The 23,711-nt window shown below is 39.3% G+C and overlaps 2 long non-coding RNA genes across 2 annotated transcripts in view; one reads left to right on the top strand and one right to left on the bottom strand.

Annotated features, from left to right (window-relative positions):
* LOC309625552 overlaps positions 1-8,353 on the bottom strand; it is a 276,776-nt gene extending 268,423 nt beyond the window's left edge. Inside the window, exon 1 of the long non-coding RNA XR_014242591.1 lies at positions 5,874-8,353. This is a non-coding gene — a long non-coding RNA (uncharacterized lncRNA). The remainder of the gene's footprint in view (positions 1-5,873) is intronic.
* A 60-nt stretch (positions 8,354-8,413) lies between these two features.
* Positions 8,414-22,730, top strand: LOC309625554. Its single transcript, XR_014242593.1, has 2 exons — positions 8,414-15,680; positions 16,287-22,730. It is a non-coding gene; the product is annotated as an uncharacterized lncRNA (long non-coding RNA).
* The last annotated feature ends 981 nt before the right edge of the window (positions 22,731-23,711 follow it).

Raw genomic sequence — 23,711 nt, forward strand, 5'->3', positions numbered from 1 at the left:
AATGGACAGATCATCCAAAATGAAAATAAATAAGGAAACACAAGCTTTAAATGATACATTAAACAAGATGGATTTAATTGATATTTATAGGACATTCCACCCAAAAACAACAGAATACTCATTTTTCTCAAGTGCTCATGGAACATTCTCCAGGATAGATCATATCTTGGGTCACAAATCAAGCCTTGGTAAATTTAAGAAAATTGAAATAGTATCAAGTATCTTTTCCGACCACAACGCTATGAGACTAGATATCAATTACAGGAAAAGATCTGTAAAAAATACAAACACATGGAGGCTACACAATACACTACTTAATAACGAAGTGATCACTGAAGAAATCAAAGGGGAAATCAAAAAATACCTAGAAACAAATGACAATGGAGATACGACGACCCAAAACCTATGGGACGCAGCAAAAGCAGTGCTAAGAGGGAAGTTTATAGCAATACAAGCCTACATCAAGAAACAGGAAACATCTCGAATAAACAATCTAACCTTGCACCTAAAGCAATTAGAGAAAGAAGAACAAAAAAACCCCAAAGCTAGCAGAAGGAAAGAAATTATAAAGATCAGGTCAGAAATAAATGAAAAAGAAATGAAGGAAACAATAGCAAAAATCAATGAAACTAAAAGCTGGTTCTTTGAGAAGATAAACAAAATTGATAAACCATTAGCCAGACTCATCAAGAGAAAAAGGGAGAAGACTCAAATCAATAGAATTAGAAATGAAAAAGAAGAAGTAACCACTGACACTGCAGAAATACAAAAGATAATGAGAGATTACTACAAGCAACTCTATGCCAATAAAATGGACAACCTGGAAGAAATGGACAGATTCTTAGAAATGCACAAACTGCCGAGATTGAACCAGGAAGAAATAGAAAATATGAACAGACCAATCACAAGCACTGAAATTGAAACTGTGATTAAAAAACTTCCAACAAACAAAAGCCCAGGACCAGATGGCTGCACAGGAGAATTCTATCAAACATTTAGAGAAGAGCTAACACCTATCCTTCTCAAACTCTTCCAAAATATTGCAGAGGGAGGAACACTCCCAAACTCATTCTACGAGGCCACCATCACCCTGATACCAAAACCAGACAAAGATGTCACAAAGAAAGAAAACTACAGGCCAATATCACTGATGAACATAGATGCAAAAATCCTCAACAAAATACTAGCGAACAGAATCCAACAGCACATTAAAAGGATCATACACCATGATCAAGTGGGGTTTATCCCAGGAATGCAAGGATTCTTCAATATACGCAAATCAATCAATGTGATACACCATATTAACAAATTGAAGGAGAAAAACCATATGATCATCTCAATAGATGCACAGAAAGCTTTCGACAAAATTCAACACCCATTTATGATAAAAGCCCTGCAGAAAGTAGGCATAGAGGGAACTTTCCTCAACATAATAAAGGCCATATATGACAAACCCACAGCCAACATTGTCCTCAATGGTGAAAAACTGAAACCATTTCCACTAAGATCAGGAACAAGACAAGGTTGCCCACTCTCACCACTATTATTCAACATAGTTTTGGAAGTGTTAGCCACAGCAATCAGAGAAGACAAAGAAATAAAAGGAATCCAAATCGGAAAAGAAGAAGTAAAGCTGTCACTATTTGCAGATGACATGATACTATACATAGAGGATCCTAAAGATGCTACCAGAAAACTCCTAGAGCTAATCAATGAATTTGGTAAAGTAGCAGGATACAAAATTAATGCACAGAAATCTCTTGCATTTCTATACACTAATGATCAAAAATCTGAAAGTGAAATTAAGAAAACACTCCCGTTTACCATTGCAACAAAAAGAATAAAATATCTAGGAATAAACCTACCTAAGGAGACAAAAGACCTGTATGCAGAAAATTATAAGACACTGATGAAAGAAATTAAAGATGATACAAATAGATGGAGAGATATACCATGTTCCTGGATTGGAAGAATCAACATTGTGAAAATGACTCTACTACCCAAAGCAATCTACAGATTCAATGCAAGCCCTATCAAACTACCACTGGCATTTTTCACAGAACTAGAACAAAAAATTTCACAATTTGTATGGAAACACAAAAGACCCCGAATAGCCAAAGCAATCTTGAGAACGAAAAATGGAGCTGGGGGAATCAGGCTCCCTGTCTTCAGACTATATTACAAAGCTACAGTAATCAAGACAGTTTGGTACTGGCACAAAAACAGAAATATAGATCAATGGAACAGGATAGAAAGCCCAGAGATAAACCCACACACATATGGTCACCTTATCTTTGATAAAGGAGGCAAGCATATAAAGTGGAGAAAAGACAGCCTCTTCAATAAGTGGTGCTGGGAAAATTGGACAGGTACATGTAAAAGTATGAAATTAGAACACTCCCTGACACCATGCACAAAAATAAACTCAAAATGGATTAAAGACCTAAGTGTAAGGGCAGACACTATCAAACTCTTAGAGGAAAACATAGGCAGAACACTCTATGACATACATCACAGCAAGATTCTTTTTGACCCAGCTCCCAGAGAAATGGAAATAAGAACACAAATAAACCAATGGGACCTAATGAAACTGAAAAGCTTTTGCACAGCAAAGGAAACCATAAACAAGATGAAAAGACCACCTCAGAATGGGAGAAAATATTTGCAAATGAAGCAACTGACAAAGGATTAATCTCCAAGATTTACAAGCAGCTCATGCAGCTCAATAACAAAAAAACAAACAACCCAATCCAAAAATGGGCAGAAGACCTAAATAGACATTTCTCCAAAGAAGATATACAGATGGCCTACAGACACATGAAAGAATGCTCAACATCATTAATCATTAGAGAAATGCAAATCAAAACTACAATGAGATATCATCTCACACCAGTCAGAATGGCCATCATCAAAAAATCTAGAAACAATAAATGCTGGAGAGGGTGTGGAGGAAAGGGAACTCTCTTGCACTGTTGGTGGGAATGTAAATTGATACAGCCACTATGGAGAACAGTATGGAGGTTCCTTAAAAAACTACAAATAGAACTACCATACGACCCAGCAATCCCACTACTGGGCATATACCCTGAGAAAACCATAGGTCAAAAAGTGTCATGTACCACAATGTTCATTGCAGCTCTATTTACAATAGCCAGGACATGGAAGCAACCTAAATGTCCATCGACAGATGAATGGATAAAGAAGATGTGGCACATATATACAATGGAATATTACTCAGCCATAAAAAGAAATGAAATGGAGGTATTTGTAATGAGGTGGATGGAGTTAGAGTCTGTCATACAGAGTGAAGTAAGTCAGAAAGAGAAAAACAAATACAGTATGCTAACACATATATACGGAATCTAAGGGAAAAAAAAAAAAAAAAAGGCCATGAAGAACCTAGTGGCAAGACGGGAATAAAGACACAGACCTACTAGAGAATGGATTTGAGGATATGGGGAGGGGGTGGGGTGAGATGTGACAGGGTAAGAGAGTGTCATGGACATATATACACTACCAAATGTAAAATAGATAGCTAGTGGGAAGCAGCCGCATAGCACAGGAAGATCAGCTCGGTGCTTTGTGACCACCTAGAGGGGTGGGATGGGGAGGGTGGGAGGGAGGGAGATGCAAGAGGGAAGAGAAATGGGAACATATTGTATATGTATAACTGATTCACTTTGTTATAAAGCAGAAGCTAACACACCATTGTAAGGCAATTATACTTCAATAAAGATGTTTAAAAAAAAAAATTGTACAGCTTCTACCTCATAGAGTTATCATGAGAATTAAGCAAAATAATGTATGTCGAGCCTAGCACAATATATAGTAGTACATGGTAAACACATTATACATAAATCTGGTTCTTGTTCAAACTAGTAGTTACCAATGGGGGGGGGGGAAGGGAGGAGAGGCAAGGTGGATGTAGGGGATAAAGAGGTACAAACTACTATGTATAAAATGAGTAAGCTACAAGGATATATCGTACAACACAGGGAGTATAGCCAATGTTTTATAAAAACTATAAATGGAGTATAACCTTTAAAAATTATGAATCACTATGTTGTGTACCTGAAATCTGTATAATATTGTAAGTCAACTATACCTCAATAATAAAAAAAAAAGAAAAAAAAAGGGGACATTTCTTTTATTGCATTTATTGTTATCTTATTCTGTTTATGCGTTTCCATTTAAAATCTGTGTACACAAATATCAAAATAGCTTGGTTAGTTGCTTGATGAGTTCTTTTCCAACCTTGAGCTCTCTATGAATTTCAAGGACAGTAGATTATGGGTTATTTTACCATAGAACAATCATTCATTAGATGTTCTATTCCAACAACAGATGGCAAATATCTGGTTACCAGCTGTTTTCCTAACCAGCTCAATAGCCAGATGTGGCTGGGAATACTTCATCCCTATTGGTCCATATTAGATGTGTGATGTTTGGGTGTTTGAGCCAGCAGTTCCTTCTAATATTAATTTTAACAGTAGAGACAAGATAGCCTGAAAAGTCAGACAGGTCTTCCTAAAACCAAGATCCTGCTAATGAAAAATCTCCATTCTAGTTGCCTTTAAGGACTGTAATGATTACTTCTAGTTGTTTAAATTGAATCTTACACACACTTTGGCTTCACTTAGTGGCCAGAGCCCCATTGAATACATGAGGCATTCTTCATGCACATAGCACTCTCGATCTGTGCCCAGATGGATGCCATTTTACCGATGGAGTTACTTTCTGGGTTCTTCAAGGGACATGTTCAATGCTATTTCTGACAATTTTCTAAGAGATCCTTATGTACTTCAGTCATGTGTGGAAACAGTCTGCTGTAGTGGAAGAGCTTTGGGATTAGAATCAGATTCAAGGGTCATCTCCTCTTACTAGAAACTTCACCCACAAGAGAAAGGGGGGCAGAGTCAAGATGGCAGTGTGGGAAGACACTGAGTTAGCATCTCCCCACAACTAGGACACCTGCTGGCCGCTGGTGGGGGACCCTGATGCCCAAGGAGACAGGAGGAACCCCTAAGTGAACCAGTAGGATGTGGGAGGACTGAGGGGGGAGAAGAAGTGGAGGTCAGACAGGATCGGTGCCCCTAAGGCCAGGGAGATCAGGAGAGACAGGCAGGAGGGGTCCTCTGGGAGGAGTGGGAGAGGAGCAGAGGGCATTTGCCCTGCTCAATCAGGCCTGGGGAGCCTGCTGAGCTCCCAGACCAGTTCCCTGCCCTCCAAGTTCCCCTCACCCTGTGGCTGCATTGGTCCTGGGGGAATAGGAGGGAGGCCTGGGAGATCAGGAGAGGCAAGCAGGAGGGGCCCTCCAGGACTGGAGGAGCAGGAGAGGAGAGGAGGGCATTTGCCCAACCCACTCGAGCCCAGGAAGCCTGCTGGGCTCCCAGGTGAGGTTCCCCACCCTCTGAGACCAAGGGTGGGGAACATGCCTGGGCTCCTTCTGTTCCTTGAGCTTAAGTCCCACCCCCCACCGTCCCCCAGGGCCTTTTCCAGCCCTGTGGGTCCTAAGCATAGGCCCCACCCACCACCCAAAACTTGCCCTTGCTTAGGCCTCGCCCTCCACAGCCAAGACCTTTCTCCCCACTTTTTTTTTCTTTTCCCTCCTCCTCTTTTTTATTATTGTGGTACTGATGTACCTTCTGGTTGTTGATTCATCTATATTTTTATTTTTATATTCTTTCTAACATATCTGTTAGTTTTCTAGTCTAATTTTATTATTTACTTTGTTATTGTTCTCTTTTTTCTTTTTCTTTTTCTTTTTTTTGCCACCCCACGCAGCTTGCAGGATCTTTGTTCATGAGCTGGGGATTGGACCGAAACTCCTGCAGTGGGATCTCCAAGTCCAAACCACTGGACTAACACAGAACCTCAGACCCCAGGGAATATTCATCAGAGTGAGGTCTCACGGAGGTCCTCATCTCAGCACCAAGACCCAGCTCTACCCAACAGCCTACAAACTCCAGTGTTGGAAGCTTCAGACCAAACAACCAGTTAAACAGGAACACAATCCCTCTCATTAAAAAAAAAAAAAAAAAGGTCACAGATGAAGGAGCAAGGTAAAAACCTACAAGACCAAATAAATGAAGAGGAAATAGGCAATCTACCTGAAAAAGAATTCAGAGTAATGATAGTAGAGATGATACATAATCTCAGCAATAGAATGGAGGTATGGAATGAGAAAATACATGAAGTGTTTAACAAAGATCTAGAAGAACTAAATAACAAACAAACAGAGATGAACAACACAATAACTGAAATGAAAAATACACTAGAAGGAATCAAACAGAATAACTGAGCAGAAGAATGCATAAGTGAGCTGGAAGACAAAATGGTGGAGCATTTATTCTGCCAAGGAGCAGAATAAAGAAAAAGCACGAAAAGAATTGAAGACTATCTCAGAGACCTCTGGGACAACACTAAATGCACCAACATTCGAATTATAAGGGTCCCAGAAAAAGAAGACAAAAAGAAAGGGTCTGAGAAAATACTTGAAGAGATTGTAGTTGAAATCTTCCCTAACATGGGAAAGGAAATAGTCACCCAAGTCCGGAAGCACAGAGAGTCCCATATAGGATAAACCCTAGGAAAAACACATAAAGACACATATTAATCAGACTAACAAATATTAAATTCAAAGAAAAAATATTAAAAGCAGCAAGGGAAAAACAAAAAATAACATACAAAGGAATCCCCATAAGGTTATCAGCTGATTTTTCAGCAGAAACTCTGCAGGCCAGAAGGAAGGGTCAGGATATACTTAATGTGATGCAGAACAAAAACCTACAACCAAGATTACTCTACCCAGCAAGGATCTCATTAGATTCGATGGAGAAATCAAAAGCTTTACAGACAAGCAAAATCTAAGAGAATTCAGCACCAAACCAGCTCTACAACAAATGCTAAAGAAACATCTCTAGGCAGGAAACATAAGAGAAGAAAAAGACCGACAAAAAAACCCCCAAAACAGTTAAGAAAATGGTAATAGGAACATACATATGGATAATTACCTTAAATGTGAATGGATTAAATGCTCCAACCAAAAGACACAGGCTCGCTGTATGGATACAAAAAATGACCCATATATATGCTGTCTACAAGAGACCCACTTCAGACCTAGTGACACATACAGACTGAAAGTGATGGGATGGAAAAAGATATTCCATGCAAACGGAAATCAAAAGAAAGTTGGAGTTGCAATACTTGTATCAGATAAAATAGACTTTAAAATAAAACTATTACAAGAGATAAGGAGGGACCCTACATAACGTTCAAAGGATCAATCCAAGAATAAGATATAACAATTGTAAATATTTATGCACCCAACATAGGAGCAGCTCAATACATAAGCCAAATGCTAACAACCATGAAAGGAGAAAGCGATGGCAAAACAATAATAGTAGGGGACTTTAACACCCCACTTACACCAATGGACAGATCATCCAAACGGAAAATAAATAAGGAAACACAAGCTTTAAATGACAAAATAGACCAGATAGATTTAATTGCTATTTATAGAACATTCCACCCCAAAGTGACAGAATACACTTTCTTCTCAAGTGCACATGGAACATTCTCCAGGATAGATTGCATCTTGGGTCACAAATCAATCCTCAGAAATGTTAAGAAAATTGAAATCATATCAAGCATCTTTTTTGACCACAACATTATGAGATTGGAAATCAATTATAGGAAAAAAAACTGTAAAAAACACAAATACATGGAGGCTAAACAATGCACTACTAAACAACCAAGAGAACACTGAAGAAATCAAAGAATAAATAAAAAATACATAGAAACAAATGACAACAAAAACACGATGACCCAAAACCTATGGGGTGCAGCAAAAGCAGTTCTAAGAGGGAAGTTTATAGCAATTCAATCTCACCTCAAGAAACAAGAAAAATCGCAAATAAACAATCTAACCCTACACTTAAAACAACTAGAGAAAGAAGAACAAAGAAAACCCAAAGTCAGTAGAAGAAAAGAAATCATAAAGATCAGATCATAGGGAAATGAAGAAAACAATAGCAAAGATCAGTAAAACTAAAAGCTGGTTCTTTGAGAAGATAACCAAATTTGATAAACCATTAGCCAGACTAATAAAGAGAAAAAGCGAGAAGACTCAAATCAACAGAACTAGAAATGAAAAAGGAGAAGTATCAACTGACACTGCAGAAATACAAAGGATCATAAGAGATTACTACAAGCAACTATATGCCAATAAAATGGACAACCACGAAAAATTGGACAAATTCTTGGAAAGGTACAATTTTCCAAGGTTGAGCAAGGAAGAATTAGAAAATATAAACAGACCTATCACAAGTAATGAAATTGAAACTGTAATTAAAAGTCTCCCAACCGGGGCTTCCCTGGTGGCGCAGTGAGTGACAATCTGCCCGCCAATGCAGGGGACACGGGTTCGAGCCCTGGTCTGGGAGGATCCCACATGCCGCAGAGCGACTGGGCCCGTGAGCCACAATTACTGAGCCTGCGCGTCTGGAGCCTGTGCTCCGCAACAAGAGAGGCTGAGATAGTGAGAGGCCCGCGCACCGCGATGAAGAGTGGCCCCCGCTTGCTGCAACTGGAGAAAGTCCTCGCATGGAAATGAAGACCCAACACAGCCATAAATAAATAAATAAATAAATAAATAAATAAATAACTAAATAAATAAATAAATAAATAAATAAATAAATAAAATTAAAAAAAAAAAAGTCTCCCAACCAACAAAAGCCCAGGACCAGATGGCTTCACAGGTAAATTCTATCAAACATTTAGAGAGGAGCTAACACCAGTTTTTCTCAAGCTCTTCCAAAAGTTGCAGAGAGAGAATCACTCCCAAATTTATTCTACAATGCCACCATCACCCTGATACCAAAACCAGAAAAAGATATCACAAAAAAGAAAATTATAGACCAATATCACTGATGAATAGATGTAAAAATCCTGAACAAATTACTAGCAAACAGAATCCAACAGCACATTAAAAGGATCATACACACATGATCAAGTGAGATTTATCCCAGGGATGCAAGATTCTTCAATATATGCAAATCAATCAATGTGATACACCACATTAACAAATTAAGGAATAAAAACCATATGATCATCTCAATACATGCAGAAAAAGCTTTTGAAAAAATTCAACACCCATTTATGATAAAGACTCTCCAGAAAATGGGCATAGAGGGAACCTACCTCAACATAATAAAGGGCATATATGACAAATGCTCAGCAAGCATCATACTCAATGGTGAAAACTGAAAGTATTTCCACTAATATCAGGAAGAAGACAAGGATGTCCACTCTCACCACTCTTATTCAACATAGTTTTGGAAGTCCTAGCCATGGCAATCAGAGAAGAAAAAGAAATAAAAGGAATCCAAATTGGAAAAAAAGAAGTAAAACTGTCACTGTTTGCAGATGACATGATACCACACATAGAAAATCCTAAAGATGTCACCAGAAAACTACTAGAACTAATCAATGAATTTTGTAAGGTTGCAGTATACAAAATTAATGCACAGAAATCTCTGGCATTCCTATACGCTAAAGACAGAAAATCTGAAAGAGAAATTAAGGAAACACTACCACTTACCATTGCAACAAAAAGAATAGAATACCTAAGAATAAACCTGCCTAAGGAGGCAGAAGATTGTAGTCAGAAAACTATAAAACACTGATGAAAGAAATCAAAGATGACATAAACAAATGGAGAAATACACCATGTTCTTGTATTGGAAGAATCAATAGCGTGAAAATGACTATAATACCCAAAGCAATCTACAGATTCAATGTAATCCCTATCAAACTACCAATGACATTCTTTACAGAATTAGAACAAAAAATTTTGCAATTAGTATGGAAACACAGAAGACCCCAAATAGCCAAAGCAATCTTGAGAAAGAAAAATGGAGTTGGAGGAATCAGGCTCCCTAACTTCAAACTATAACACAAAGCTACGGTAATCAAGACAGTATGGTACTGCCACAAAAACAGAAATATAGATCAATGGTACAGGATAGAATGCCCAGAGATAAACCCATGCACATATGGGTACCTAATTTATGACAAAGGAGCCAAGAACATATGATGGAGAAAAGACAGCCTCTTCAATAAGTAGTGTTGGGAAAACTGGACAGCTACATCTAAAAGAATGAAATTAGAACACTACCTAACACCATACACAAAAATAAACTCCAAATGGATTAAAGACCTAAATGTAAGACCAGACCACTATAAAACTCTTAGAGGAAAACATAGGAAAAATACTCTTTGACATAAACCACAGTAAGATATTTTTTGACCCACTTCCTAGAGTAACAGAAATAAAAACAAAAATAAAAAGATGGGACTTAATTAAACTTAAAAGATTTTGCACAGCAAAGGAAACCATAAACAAGACGAAAAGATAACCCTCAGAATGGGAGAAAATATTTGCAAATGAAACAACAGACAAAGGATTAATCTCCAAAATATATAAACAGCTCATGGAGCTGAATATCAAAAAAACAAACAATCCAGTTAAAAAATGGGCAGAAGACCAAATAGACATTTCACCAAAGAAGACATACAGATGGCCAAGAGGCACATGAAAAGATGCTCAACATCACTAATTATTAGAGAAATGCAAATCAAAACTACAATGAAGTATCACCTCATGCCAGTCAGAATGGCCATTATCAAAATATCTAAAAACAATAAATGCCAGAAAGGGTGTGGTGAAAAGGGAACCCTCCTGCACTGTTGCTGGGAATGTAAATTGATACAACCACTATGGAAAACAGTATGATGGACGTTTCTTAGAAAACAAAAAATAGAACTACCATATGATCCAGCAATCCCACTACTGGGCATATACCCTGAGAAAACCATAATTCAAAGAGACATGTACCACAATGTTCATTGAAGCACTATTTATAATAGCCAGGACATGGAACCAGCCTAAATGTCCATCAACAGATGAATGGATAAATAAGATGTGGCACATATATACAATGGAATATTACTCAGCCATAAAAAGAAACAAAACTGAGTTATTTGTAGTGAGGTGGATGGACCTAGAGTCTGTCACACAGAGTGAAGTAAGTCAGAAAGAGAAAAACAAATACCATAGCTAAAACATATATATGGAACCTAAAAAAAAAAAATGGTACTAGTTGCAGTGAAGGAATAAAGATGTAGACATAGAGAATGGACTTGAGGACATGGGGTGGGAGGGGGAAGCTGGGGCGAAGTGAGAGTAGCATCGACATATATACACTACTGAATGTAAAATAGTTAGTTAGTGGGAAGCAGCAGCATAGCACAGGGAGATCAGCTCGGTGCTTTGCAATGACCTAGAGGGGTGGGATAGGGAGGATGGGAGGGGGGCTCAAGAGGGAGGACATATGGTGACATATGTATGCATATGGTTGATTCACTTTGTTGTGCAACAGAAAGTAACACAGTATTGTGAAGCTATTATACTCCAATAAAGATCTGTTAAAATAAAGAAAAAATAATAAGAAGAAGACACTTCGCCAGAGACAAACCAGTTCTTTTCCTGAGACTTCACATCCTCCTGTAAATTGCACATGATAATTCTTGTCCTGCAAACCTCACAATTGTTATAAGAATAAATGCATACTTTTTTGTGGATCTGTTTATATGTATTTTATGTAAGCATGCATTCTCTTCCTCCCTCTCTCCTTCCTTCCTCTCCTTCCTTCCTTTCTTCCTTTCTTTTTTCTTTCTTTCTTTCTTTCTCTCTTTCTTTCTTTCTTTCTTTCTTTCTTTCTTTCTTTCTTTCTTTCTTTCTTTCTTTCTTTCTTTCTTTCTTTCTTTCTTTCTTCTTTTTCTTTCTTTCTTTCTTTCTTCCTTCCTTTCTTTCTTTCTTTCTTTCTTTCTTTCTTTCTTTCTTTCTCTCTCTCTCTTTCTTTCTTTCTTTCTTTCTCTCTTTCTCGCTCTCTCACTCCCTCTCTTTCTTTCTTTCTTTCTTTTTCTTCCTTACTTTTTTTTTCAGTGATTTTGTTTTATGCTCTCTGTTGTGTTCCTTCCAGAGCTCTTTATCCATCTCAGTTCCTCTAGGAAATCTATAATGGCATTATGTAATGGGCATTGTGTAGAATATTAATATGTTATTATGTAATAAAAAAGTTGACCCCATGGTCAAATGCGTCTGAGAAATTCTGAGTAAAGAAAGTTGGGGAAGGACCTTTGACTGAGGGGTTTCTGTGTCTCTGGTATGTTAGTGCATTGTACATCTCCAAAAGGTGGACATCGGATGTGTGTCAAATTCTGCCAAATGCTCTTGAGCTTATTCGCTCATGGAAGCCTCTTATTACCCTGAGGTCGCCTCCCATGCACAGACTTCTAAGGAATCTCTTTTGGGAAATATAACTCTGTTGTGTCTCCTGACCCTTTTGCATCATGGCACGTACAGGAGGTGATGCTGTAACAGAGCAGGACCCCATGTGGCCTTCTCAGAACAGATTCCCCTCCCGCACATCCTCTGCCTGCCCCTTGTCTGTAAAAAACTTTAGCCTCCTAGGCTTTCCCCAAGTTCCAAAGAGTAAATTTAATCAAAGAAGTGAGAAAATGCAGGAAGAAAGGAAAACAGTCAAGCAAGACAAAATAACAATAGTTTAGCCATTAAACAAAGTCAGGGACTTTCAATTCCTCCTCAAGGACTATAGATAATATTCTGAGCCATATCCTTTGAGCTGTTTTGCATATACTGAAACCCCCACCAGGTGGAAGAAGTTAACTGCATACTGCCCACAAGCATGTAGACCCCAGACCAGTTGGAACCAGAGGTTGATGATCTTGACCCCCAATTACCTCACCACCAACCAATCAGAAGAATGTCCACTAGTTGATCACACACTGCACAACCCCCTTTCCTCACCCTGTCTTTAGAAACCTTTCCCTGAAAGCCACTGGAGAGTTCAGGTCTTTTGGACTTCTTGCTTGGCTCCTGCAATAAACGCTGCACTTTGCTTCACCACAACCCAGTGTCAGTAGATTGGCTTTACTGTGCATGGGCAAGCAGACCCAAGCTTGATTCAGTAACAATGCTATTTGTTCAGCAGGTGGGGGTGGAAGAGGAGGTATGGACAGATGGCACAGCCTGGGATCTCCAGCAGCCCTCGATTCCCTCCAGCTTCCTTGGGGGCCAAGGGATCCATATTCAAGGGTACACTTGCAGGGCGGCTCCTCTGTCCTATTCTTTACCCATTTCAGAAAAAGCCCTGAAGGTAGAAACTTAGGCAGTTGGTGTTGTAATGTCATTTTCTCCAAAGTTCTAACCATCCCCTCCTGGTCCCTAGTGGCCTTATTACAGCCACTTGAGGCAAGAAACCTTCGAAGTCTGACACAACCACGGTCAAACCATGACCACCTGTTCAGAATGGGATCCATTCCAGCCTCCCTCCAACCTCTTTAAAAAAGTTAGAGTGTTCCTATTATAAACATGAATGCCTTGGTGGCTGACCATCCTGCTGAGCACCCTTCACTGGCCTTCATCTCACCTAGAGCAGAGTCACAGCTCCTCACCAGTCTCAGGATCTGGATCCATCCACACTTGCACGTACTAACCTCCACTGTGCTGACATGTCCCCAGTTTCTAGAACAATCCCCACCTATTTGTCAGCATAGGCTTTTGCACTCACTCTTCCCTTTGACTATCTGCTTTGTTTTTTTCTTGTCCCATAGCAGGGCTAAACTCCTGCTGTCCTTCAGGGCAGCTCTCCCTGGCTGTACGTTGCAGCAGCGTGTGCTCTGGTCATTCTCCCTCCAAGCATGTGCCGCCTCCACGCAGCCCAGCTGGCCCCACTGGACCCTTTGCTTATCCACTGGGCTGCCTCTCCTAAGAGCTTAGCAGTCTCCTTCAGCACTTTGTCCTCAACGCCTGGTATTCAGGTGCTTGATAAACTTATTTTTGAATGGATGAATGGATGAAAGGGGTATATGAAGATGAATCATGCAGACATTTCCCACAAGGAGCTTCTGGGCCAGCTGGAGAAGTTACTTACCCAACTAACCCACGAGAGGTCAGGTCTGAGTAAGTGGGCGTGGTGCACAGAAAACCCCACAGAAGTACAGGTGGCTGGTGGTGGGCAGGGGTGGCTGTGAAGTCTGTAAAGCATTACAGAAGAGGAGGTGACATGTGAGTTCTGTCCTTAGTGGCTTTTTTTAAAAAACAAATACAATGAAGAATCATGCAATGCTGCCAGCATTGGCTGCAATCCTGGGCTACAAGTCTGCACACTCCTTTGTAACTGGTCCTGGCTGGCAGAAATTTTCATTTTGCATTTACTGTTTACTATGACCCCTGCATTATCTTCAAAATAAAGAACCATGCCATCTTTTCTCTGATTTGACTTTTTACATCTGAATTCTCAAAGAGCACTGTCCGGAGAAAGTGCTCTTATGGGTTCAAGAGAAGAGGAAGATGTTAAGTCTTCATTGAATAAATATGCTATAAAAGGATTAGAAATATAATGTTTAAATACCATCAGCATCCAAAATCACATTAATAAAACATATGATCAGAAAGCATGTTTCCTGGTATTACATATAAAACTTGAGCACCAGCTGTTCTAAATCTAAAACAGATTATTATGTACCTGCCTGCTACAGAATGACCAAAACCCTGACATGTGTCTTTTCAAACCATTTCTTCCCTTTCCTGGTCATCTTCCAGCCCACCAAACCAGACTCCAGGAGTGGTCACCAGGCAACATTGCCACTGCATGTCTATATAGTCCCACAAGAGACATCTTCAAAACTTCTGGACATCATTACCATTCCGTCGGTACATCCAGTGTACAGCAAGCACCGTGATCACTAAGACAAAAGTGGAGGGAAGGCTGGAGCTGGGCCCACTCTCCAGTCTGGCAAGAGAAAGTCTGAACACCCAGCACTGGGCCCAGCTCTGATAAGAGACAGGCCCAGGAAACGATTGTTGAGATTAATATGATTACTAGAGTTGTTGATTGTTGTTGATGGTGATTTTTGTTGTGATTAAGTAAAAAATGAGTTTCAAGAAAGCTAGATGAAGAACAGAACATCACGTGTTCGTTTCATCTTAGCCAGCCCCAGCATGGTGCTGCATGGGGTGGGGCCAACAAAGGAAGGGCTACTTCTGGGTTGGCATCTTCCCAAAGCCCGGCTTTAAGAATGAGAGACTCTCCCCCGGGATGACTGGCTGCCTGCTCCATCTCCTGGGTGCTGCTGTGTTTCTGAGGATGGGCCTATCTGCTCTCAGGCCCTAGAGGTGTTTTAAGAGCACAACCCATGAGATTTCCCACTCACGCTGCCAGAGCAGACTTGCAGTGGTCGCAGCCCACAGCTCACCTTGGGCACACAACTCTGTAGTAGTGTGTAAGGCTTGGCCGGTAGTTATAGTGTTTCCTCCCCCAAAACAAACCCTGGCTGATAATCCACATTCATGATTTCGAGCAGTGAGGGACCAAGTAGTCTCCATGGTGATGATTCACGCTTGGGTCTCCTAAGAGACAATCACACGTGCGACAGACTTCAGATTCATTTTACTGCCCAAAATATGAAGTGATTTTCTTTTCACACTGAGACACGCTCAGAATCTGTAAGTTAAAATTTAATTTTTACTAACCACATTTTCCCCATGGCATAAAAAGGTGCGATATTCCGAAGAGGAGAGAGAGGCCTTAAAGGTAAGAAAAAAAGCATACTGTTTCTTGAATTGTATTATAAATAAGCTTCAGGAGTAAGTGATGAGCCCAGGGCATCAGAGGTGGGACTTTCGTGTTGTATTTTAGGGACAGTTTGGCCCAGTGGATCAGGTTCTCTACTTAAATTTGGTGTTTCCTTCAATTTAATCTTGGATGATTTATAACAAAGCTCCAGTTGGGGCTGGGTTTGAGAACATGTAGGACTTCATTCATCGTGTTGATTAACAGTCTGAAGTTATTACTCACCACCACAATTCCTGCTTTGCCAGCAACACAACCATGGAGAGTTTCCTGGTCAAAACACAGAAAAAACTCCTTTCTTAGCAGCCAAAACATTCCACTTTCCTGAAAGCTCAGACACCCACCAAGCTAACACACAGGCCTCATGGGTGATGCCCTAATGCCCCTGCGAGGGGTCAGTGCTGAAACACAAGGCAGGACAGCCCCAGGGTGGTGGCAGGAAAAACGCCATATGTGTGTCTTATCAAGAAGGCTTACCTATTTCTCAAAAATAGGAATTGGTTCGTCTCACGCTCATCCACAAGAGGGCTACCTGTTATTACTTCTTGTTGTAAATTCTCCCTGCAGCACTTTTAGAAAGACAAAGAGACAGGTGACAAGGAGGCTGACGTGGAGGGTGCACAGCGGCAGTGGTGGATGGCTCTCCTCCTGCTTGAGTCAATACAACCCAGGATGCATTGTGAGGACCTACAGTGGCCCAAACGCTGAAAGGACGTAGCGTGGCCAGGCTCTTTTTTCCAGAAGGTCCTCTTCTAATTGGAAACAAACATAAACCACAACTGTAATAAAATGGGGCAGCTGCTCTTAAGAGGTGTGTTCTGTCTTTCTCTGTCTGACTTACTTCACTTAGTATGATCACCTCTAGGTCCATTCATGTTGCTGCAAATGGCAGTATTTCATTCTTTTTTATGTCTGAGAGAAAGAAAATGCCATATGATATCACTTATATATGGAATTTTAAAAAAGTGATACAAATGAACTTATTTACAAAACAGAAATAGACTCAGACATAGAAAACAAAGTTATGGTTACCAAAGGGGAAATGTGGAGGGGATGTAAATTAGGAGTTTGGGATTAACATATACACACTATTATATGAAAAATAGGTAAACAGCAAGAACCTACTGTATAGCATAGGGAACTATATTCTGTAATAACCTAAATGGGAAAAGAATTTGAAAAAGAATAGATATATGTATGTGTATAACTGAATCACTTTGCTGTACACCTGAAACTAACACAACATTGTAAATCAACTTTACTCCAATATAAAATAAATTTTTTTTAAAAGAAGAGGTGTGTTCTGAGTGTTTGGGGAGCTCAGAGAAAAGAGTGATTGATTTTGTCTGGAGGAAAGTTGTGGGCAGTTTGGGAAGTCTGATAAAGGAAGAAGGACCAAGGGAGGCCAAAAAGAAAGGGCCATGTGTTAACTAGTTGTCAAAGAACAAGTTTAAATCATTCTATTCCAGGAGCCCAGAAAGGGGACAGCAGGAGCTGAGCTCTGGCTGAGCAAAGGCCCAGTGCTGTCAAGGTGCCTGGCATGAGAAATGGAGTATCTGGATATCTGAAATCCACGTTACACTCTTGGCTTCATGCTGTGTCTCTTTTAAGTCCAGTAGCTTGTCTTTTGGACTGGACTGTTATCCCCCAGGGAACAGGGCTTTTGTTTCAATTATCTTTTACTGCCACATAAAACATATTCAAATTTGTCGAATAAAGAAATGAAATAATGAATAAATAAATGTCAATACAATTTTTGAAAAAATAAGGAATTTTACTTATTGATTTTAAGTTGGTCATTAGTTTCTTTAGATCAGGACATGGGGTTCTGGGTTTTTCTTCTTTGATATTATTTTGGCAGTATATTGATGCAATATAGACACAAGAAGAACCCACCATGCCATGCAGCTTTGATGGATTAGAACTTTGCAGTTGTGTCCTGATATCAATTTTTAAAAAACCAAAAGAGTATAAAGCAGGCATTTCTATTTATACCACATCTCTCTTCTATTTTCTCTAGTGAATCAATTACCTGGGATAAGGTTTAACTGAATTACTCAATATTCTGGCACATCAACCCATACACAAATGAAAAAAAAATTAAACTGTTGGACCAAAGCAAAAATAAAAACATTTTTCAGTAAATAAAAAAAAAATCAATTTCATAGTATGCAACTTGGATAAAAACTAACATTATGGATACAGTGCTTAAAAATACATTAGGTGGTGCTCTCCTAAGGTGGTCATGTAGACACAGTGTCTGTGAGCTGCAATCAGGCACTTAGGGTAACTTTCCATTTGTGGGATGACCAGGAAGGTCATTGCTGAGAGCAGAAGACAGTAAAGTCAACTTTAACACATCTTTAAAATGTGTGTCGATATAATGACCCTAGTTCAATGACCCACAGGTAGAATGTGGACCCTTGAAAAACTCCAGAAATAAAATTTCTGATTTGAATCTAACAGATTGCATATATATATATGATATTTTAGGGACTATGGGATAAATTATAATCTTAAGAATAAATCAGGAAGGAAGGAAGGATAGATGGAAGGGGGGAAGAAAGGAAGAGAGGGAGGGAGGGAGAAAAAAGAATGGGAGAATAGAGCAAAAGAGAAAAGAGTAACAGTTCTAAAGCTATAGAAAGAAAGAAATAATTCTGTGACTGTAGAGGTTATTGAACTGGGCTATAAATCCAACAGGATACCACACAGCCACTTGGAAGAAATTCTTCTGTCACATGTAAGGTTCATAATAGAAACTGTATGTTTCTAGACAGATGATGGCCATTGTAGATATGTGGTAATGACAAGAATAATTACAACAATATTGAGGATAAATAAACTCACTATTAAAAGCAGTAAGTAATTTATCCAAGGTTAATAAGACTAAATAGAGATGCAAGATTCTAACCCAGGATTGTCTAACTCATGTTCTTACACACTGTAAGAAATAGTTTAAAATTTAGGTTAGAGAATCTATGAAGAAAAGGAGACTTTGGTTCATGCTCTTTAAAGAGTGATTCATGGAATATTTACACCCAATGATATGGGGTATTTTTCAAAATGCAGATTCTTTGGTCCAACCTTGACCCAATTAATCAGAATCTCTAGGATAGAGCTCAGGAATCTGCATTTTAACAAGCTCTCTGGTTGATTCATAATCACATGAAAACTTGGGAAACACTGACTTAACCAAAATGAAGTCATGGATAATCCCTTATACTGGAGGTGAGTGTTGGTACCCTGGTGCAGTATTGAATGGGAAGGGTCAGTCAACGTGACCTCTTCATTTACAATTAAGGATGTAGTACAATTCTTAGATTTGATTCTATAGTTTCACCAGTTAAAAATTTTTCCCTTTATAACAAGTCACATACTACTAACTCCCTGAGAGTTTCCTGCATTTGGGGCTATTTCCTAACTCTGGGCCTACACTTGATGCCGGTAACCCAATATCACCATCTTTACGTGAGTATTTTATTTTGTCACTCGAGCAAAAGACTTCTTAATATAGCAGAAATAGTTGCAACTAATTATTGAAATTAATCCTGATAATTTCATTCCAAGTATACTTGTTTGGAGACTTATATACAATTTTTCAATTAAATTTGTATGCTAACTATAGTAGCCAGTTCTTAATTGCATGAGGGCAACATGAAGGCATCTTAACAAGAAGAAGAGAAACATGCAAACCTTGCAATTAAATATTATTATCATTTAAACAAAGTACATAGATAACTTTGGGGACATTGAATTTTGATTGATGTTATGTGTGTGTGCATGTGTGTGTGTCAGGGGAAGGATATTTTAATCAAATCTATGTACTTCATATTGTAAATTTTCTAAGGCTTTATTTTGGTTTCTTCCTTAATGCACAATGATCTGCACCTTCCGGGCACTTAATATTTCCAGTGGGCAAAAGAACTTTTCTGACAAAGACACTGAGACATTAAGAAAAGGTGGAGAATGTTGAAGCAAAACTGGATTTGTTCTATGTGACAACTTGAATACACATTTCAGATATATAATTCCACAGTTCACTATTCATGTAAAACAACTATGTCCCAAGAAGTGAAATATGCCCCAAGGATAAAAGTAACAGCTTACCTCTGAAATAGGATGTCAATAGGAAATATTGGAAATGGAAATGTTGGAAATGTTCTGTATCTGTACTGTCAATACCAGAGCCACTAGCCACATTGAGCTCTTGAAATGTACCTAGAGCAACGGAGGAACTGAATTTTACTTTTAAATTTAAATGGCTATGTATGACTAGTGTTGGCTAGCACAGCTCTACAATGTAGACTAGTCCAGATATTTAAGATTTTCTCAACTTACTAACTTGCTATATTTTGAAAGTGTATATGTAAGAAGGTGAGAAGTAAAATGTGGTAAAAGACAAGGTTTTTTAAAGGAGTTTTTCACAAAAGAAAATCAACATCATATAAATTACATATAGCACAATTTCACACAGTGACAGGGTTGAAAGTCAACTCCAACTTTGGGAAATGTTCCAATGTCAAGGTGCTCTGTGTCCTCCATATTGGGGCCACAGGACTTGAGGAAATGTGTCACTGTGGCTAATAGTTGGTTTCTTCTACAGTGTCTAGATGTTCTTATTGTCATTAATTCTAGCAAGAGATAAAGCCTGGGGCAGGAAATGAGGACTTTGATTCAGATGAGGAGGAAAAAAAACAAATTTTTTATTTTCTTTGGGATGAGGATTATCGGGGGACTCTGTCATGTTTTACTAGATATAAAATTATAGGTTGACAATTCTTTCAGCACATACAACAATGTCATACCACTTCCTCCTGGCCTCCATAGTTTTTCATAAGAACTTTGCTCTCATTCAGTTGGTCTTCCCGTATAAGTACGGTATAGCTTTCATGAATTTTTTTTTTTTTTTGGTCTTTAGTTCCCAGAAGTTTGGCTATGATGGATCTTCATGCAGATTATTTTGGGTTTATCCTAGTTATGGTTTGTGCAGCCTCGCGTGTCTCTATGTTTATGGATTTTGCAAAATTTAGGATGTTTCCAGCCAATTTTTGAGGTTTTTTTCAGCTCCTCCCTCCCCCATCAGCCTTCATCAACACCTGAAGTAAGGAGTGCCTCCTCGTTATGAGTGGGTTGGGTGGGAGTTTCAGCTCACCAGTACACCTCTGTGGATGTCAACATACCTGGAATGCGCAGGAGTGCCTTTACTGCTACCCATGTGGTCTCCATGGGAATGGGATGTGTAGTGTTGTCTCAGTACCACTGGGAAGTGATGAAAGTCCAACTCTCCATCAGGCTTCCTCTGACAGCACCCAGCTGGAAGGGAAAAGGTGCTTCATACCAACATGATGACCTGGAAGTCCTGCCTCCTTATATGGTCTCCACTGACATTATGTGGGAAGGGGACTCATTACTACCTATTAGAGATGAACATCCTAGCTCCCTATCAGCCTTCTCTGACACCGCCCCAGCAGGTTTAAGCTTCCCAGTTGGCTTTTACTGTCCTGGGTGGATATGTGTCTGCAGTGTTTGGCTTCAGTAGAGTGGTTACTGTCTAAATGTTTTCTATCCTACTAGGCTGCCCCTTTCTAGCTCCTTTGACTAGAGAAAGCAGCCTTTTCTTGGGCTTTTTTTTTTTTTTTTTTTTTTTGTCTGCTCCTGTTGGGATTTCTGGCTTATCAGCTTTTTCAGCTACAAATCTGGGATATATGAGGCAAAAAGAAAGCCCAGAGAACTCACTGCCATGTTGTCCTTGGGTTGCCTGGTCCCTAACTAGTATATCATTTTCTCTTACCTTTCAGAGTCTTCTTATGATTGTTTCACATATATTTCTACATTTTTAGTTGTACTTAGTGGGAGGAAAAGAAAAATGTATGTATACTCCATCTTCTCATGTGAGAAAGTACCTGGTATAATTTTTTAATATTAAATTAAAAAAAATGATAACATGGAGTTCTTGCTATGGGGTTAGGAATTATTCTGAACACATTACATATATTTTATCCTCATGATAACCCTTTGAGGTGGATGTTTTTATTAGTTCAGTTTTCCCAAGAAGGAAATCAAGTCCCAAGGAGGCTGAGTAATGTGAGCACAAAAGCTCAGCAGGCTTGTGTGCTCACATTCCCAAGAAAGGACTGGTCCCTGGCTGGCTCCTGTGAGATGACCTCTGGGTTTTGTATGGCTGAGGCACTGGGCCAGGCTGTATCAGTGTGATGCTAACAATGTGACTTGTGATCACCTGTTGTTGTATGCCTGAGACTTTGGGCCATGTTATATCAGTCTGACTCTTCTGCTGGAGACTGAGTAGCTGAGGTCATCTTATGGTTGCTACCTGCCTACGTGACTGACCCCAGTACAGCGCTGGACACCAAGGCTTGGGTGAGTGTCTCTGGTTGGTAACACTTTGCATGAGTTATCACACATCATTTTTGGGGGGAATATTCACTTTCCAGGACAACTGGAAGCTTGCCTTTCTTTGTGGACCTCACCTTATTTGCCTTTCCCATTGGCTGACTTTAATCTGTGTCCTTTTACAGTAATAAACCATGACTGAGTATAATGAATTATTCTGAGTCCTGTGAGTCTTTTGAGCAAATCACCAAATGTGAGGGTTGTCTTGGAGACAACCAGCACACCAACCTCAGGTCCTATTAGTGGAGACAAGGATTCATCTTTATCCAGAGCCTTACTTCCAAGACACTCACTTCAATACTTAGGCTCAGTTAAATGATTGGATTATTATGTCCGCAAGTTGCTTCTCTTAGTCGCTGTGTTTATGTGTTTTATGACAGCTAGGAATGAATCACTGCTTCATATTAATACATCTTGTTTTCTCCATAGTGATGTTTCAAACATTATTCTTGCTGGCAGATATTTCTTTTCATTTGAAAAATAAAAAATTGAAGATCTTCCTTAATCTGGAAGAAAAAACTCAAACAAAAATGATCATTTACGAATTTTTGGGAGGAAGACAGACCACTGACCATATCACAATGGGAATGCTTTGAATCACCTGGACAAACCCTGGGCTTGTGACCTATGACAGAGCATTGAGTTTCAGCATTAAACTGATTCTCTATACCATGGATCTCCAAATTATATTAGAAATGGACTGGAAGACATTATTACAGTAATTTGGATAGTAGATACATCATCAAATCTTACATTTAGGAAAGAGCATCATGATTATGTTAAATAAATTACCACTTGTATAACTTAAGCCTAATAAAGTTTACAAAGCAGTCAAAGGGCTTACCTTTTGGCCCTTGAAAACATTTTCTTGCCACCAGCCCACCTTTGGGAGAAGCTGATCCTCATCCACCTTCACCCCTGCCCCAGGAGCCCAAGGATCCATGACATTTACATACACACCTTGTGTTCTTCCTGTGTTTCTTGGATCAGAGTTCAGACCCAAGAGGCCATTGCTCTGGGCCTGCAAACTTCAGGCCGACTCTGTTGTTTCCCCGTGGGCCTCTCTGGGGACTGCGTTCTTCTCAGACATCAATTCCAGAAGGATCCCTGGGCTATTAAAATTAATTAATATAATTTTACAATTAACTTTCATAATATTAATCTCTTAATTATCCTGTAAGCAGCAATTATGGAGCTCATGGTTCTTCTGCCACCACCTCCATGACTTATATGTGAAAATTAGCATTTTAACATGAAGTTCTGCTACTTTATTGAGAACTCAGGACACAGAGGTAATTGGAAATTGCATTTTATTAAAGGGCAAGTGGGTGAGTGGAATTTGATCCCTGAAAGCTCAGTTCTGGGTTGTTATTTTGGTAACTTTCGACGTTTGTTTAGCCAACTGTGTCCAAACCAGCATTCCTTTTATTGCTCTTGAATTTTACTTTTGTCCCTCTGTCTATGACCATTTGCAGTGTACAGAAATTAAAGTTGTCAAAGGTTTTAGGCACTGTTCCCCCTGAATCCCCTTCTGCTTGCACTGGTATTTGTGCACCAGGACTGTATCAAGCAAGCCAG

This window comes from Balaenoptera borealis (genome assembly GCF_965194805.1).
Source record: "Balaenoptera borealis genome assembly, chromosome: 3".
NCBI classification, from domain to species: Eukaryota; Metazoa; Chordata; class Mammalia; order Artiodactyla; family Balaenopteridae; genus Balaenoptera; species Balaenoptera borealis.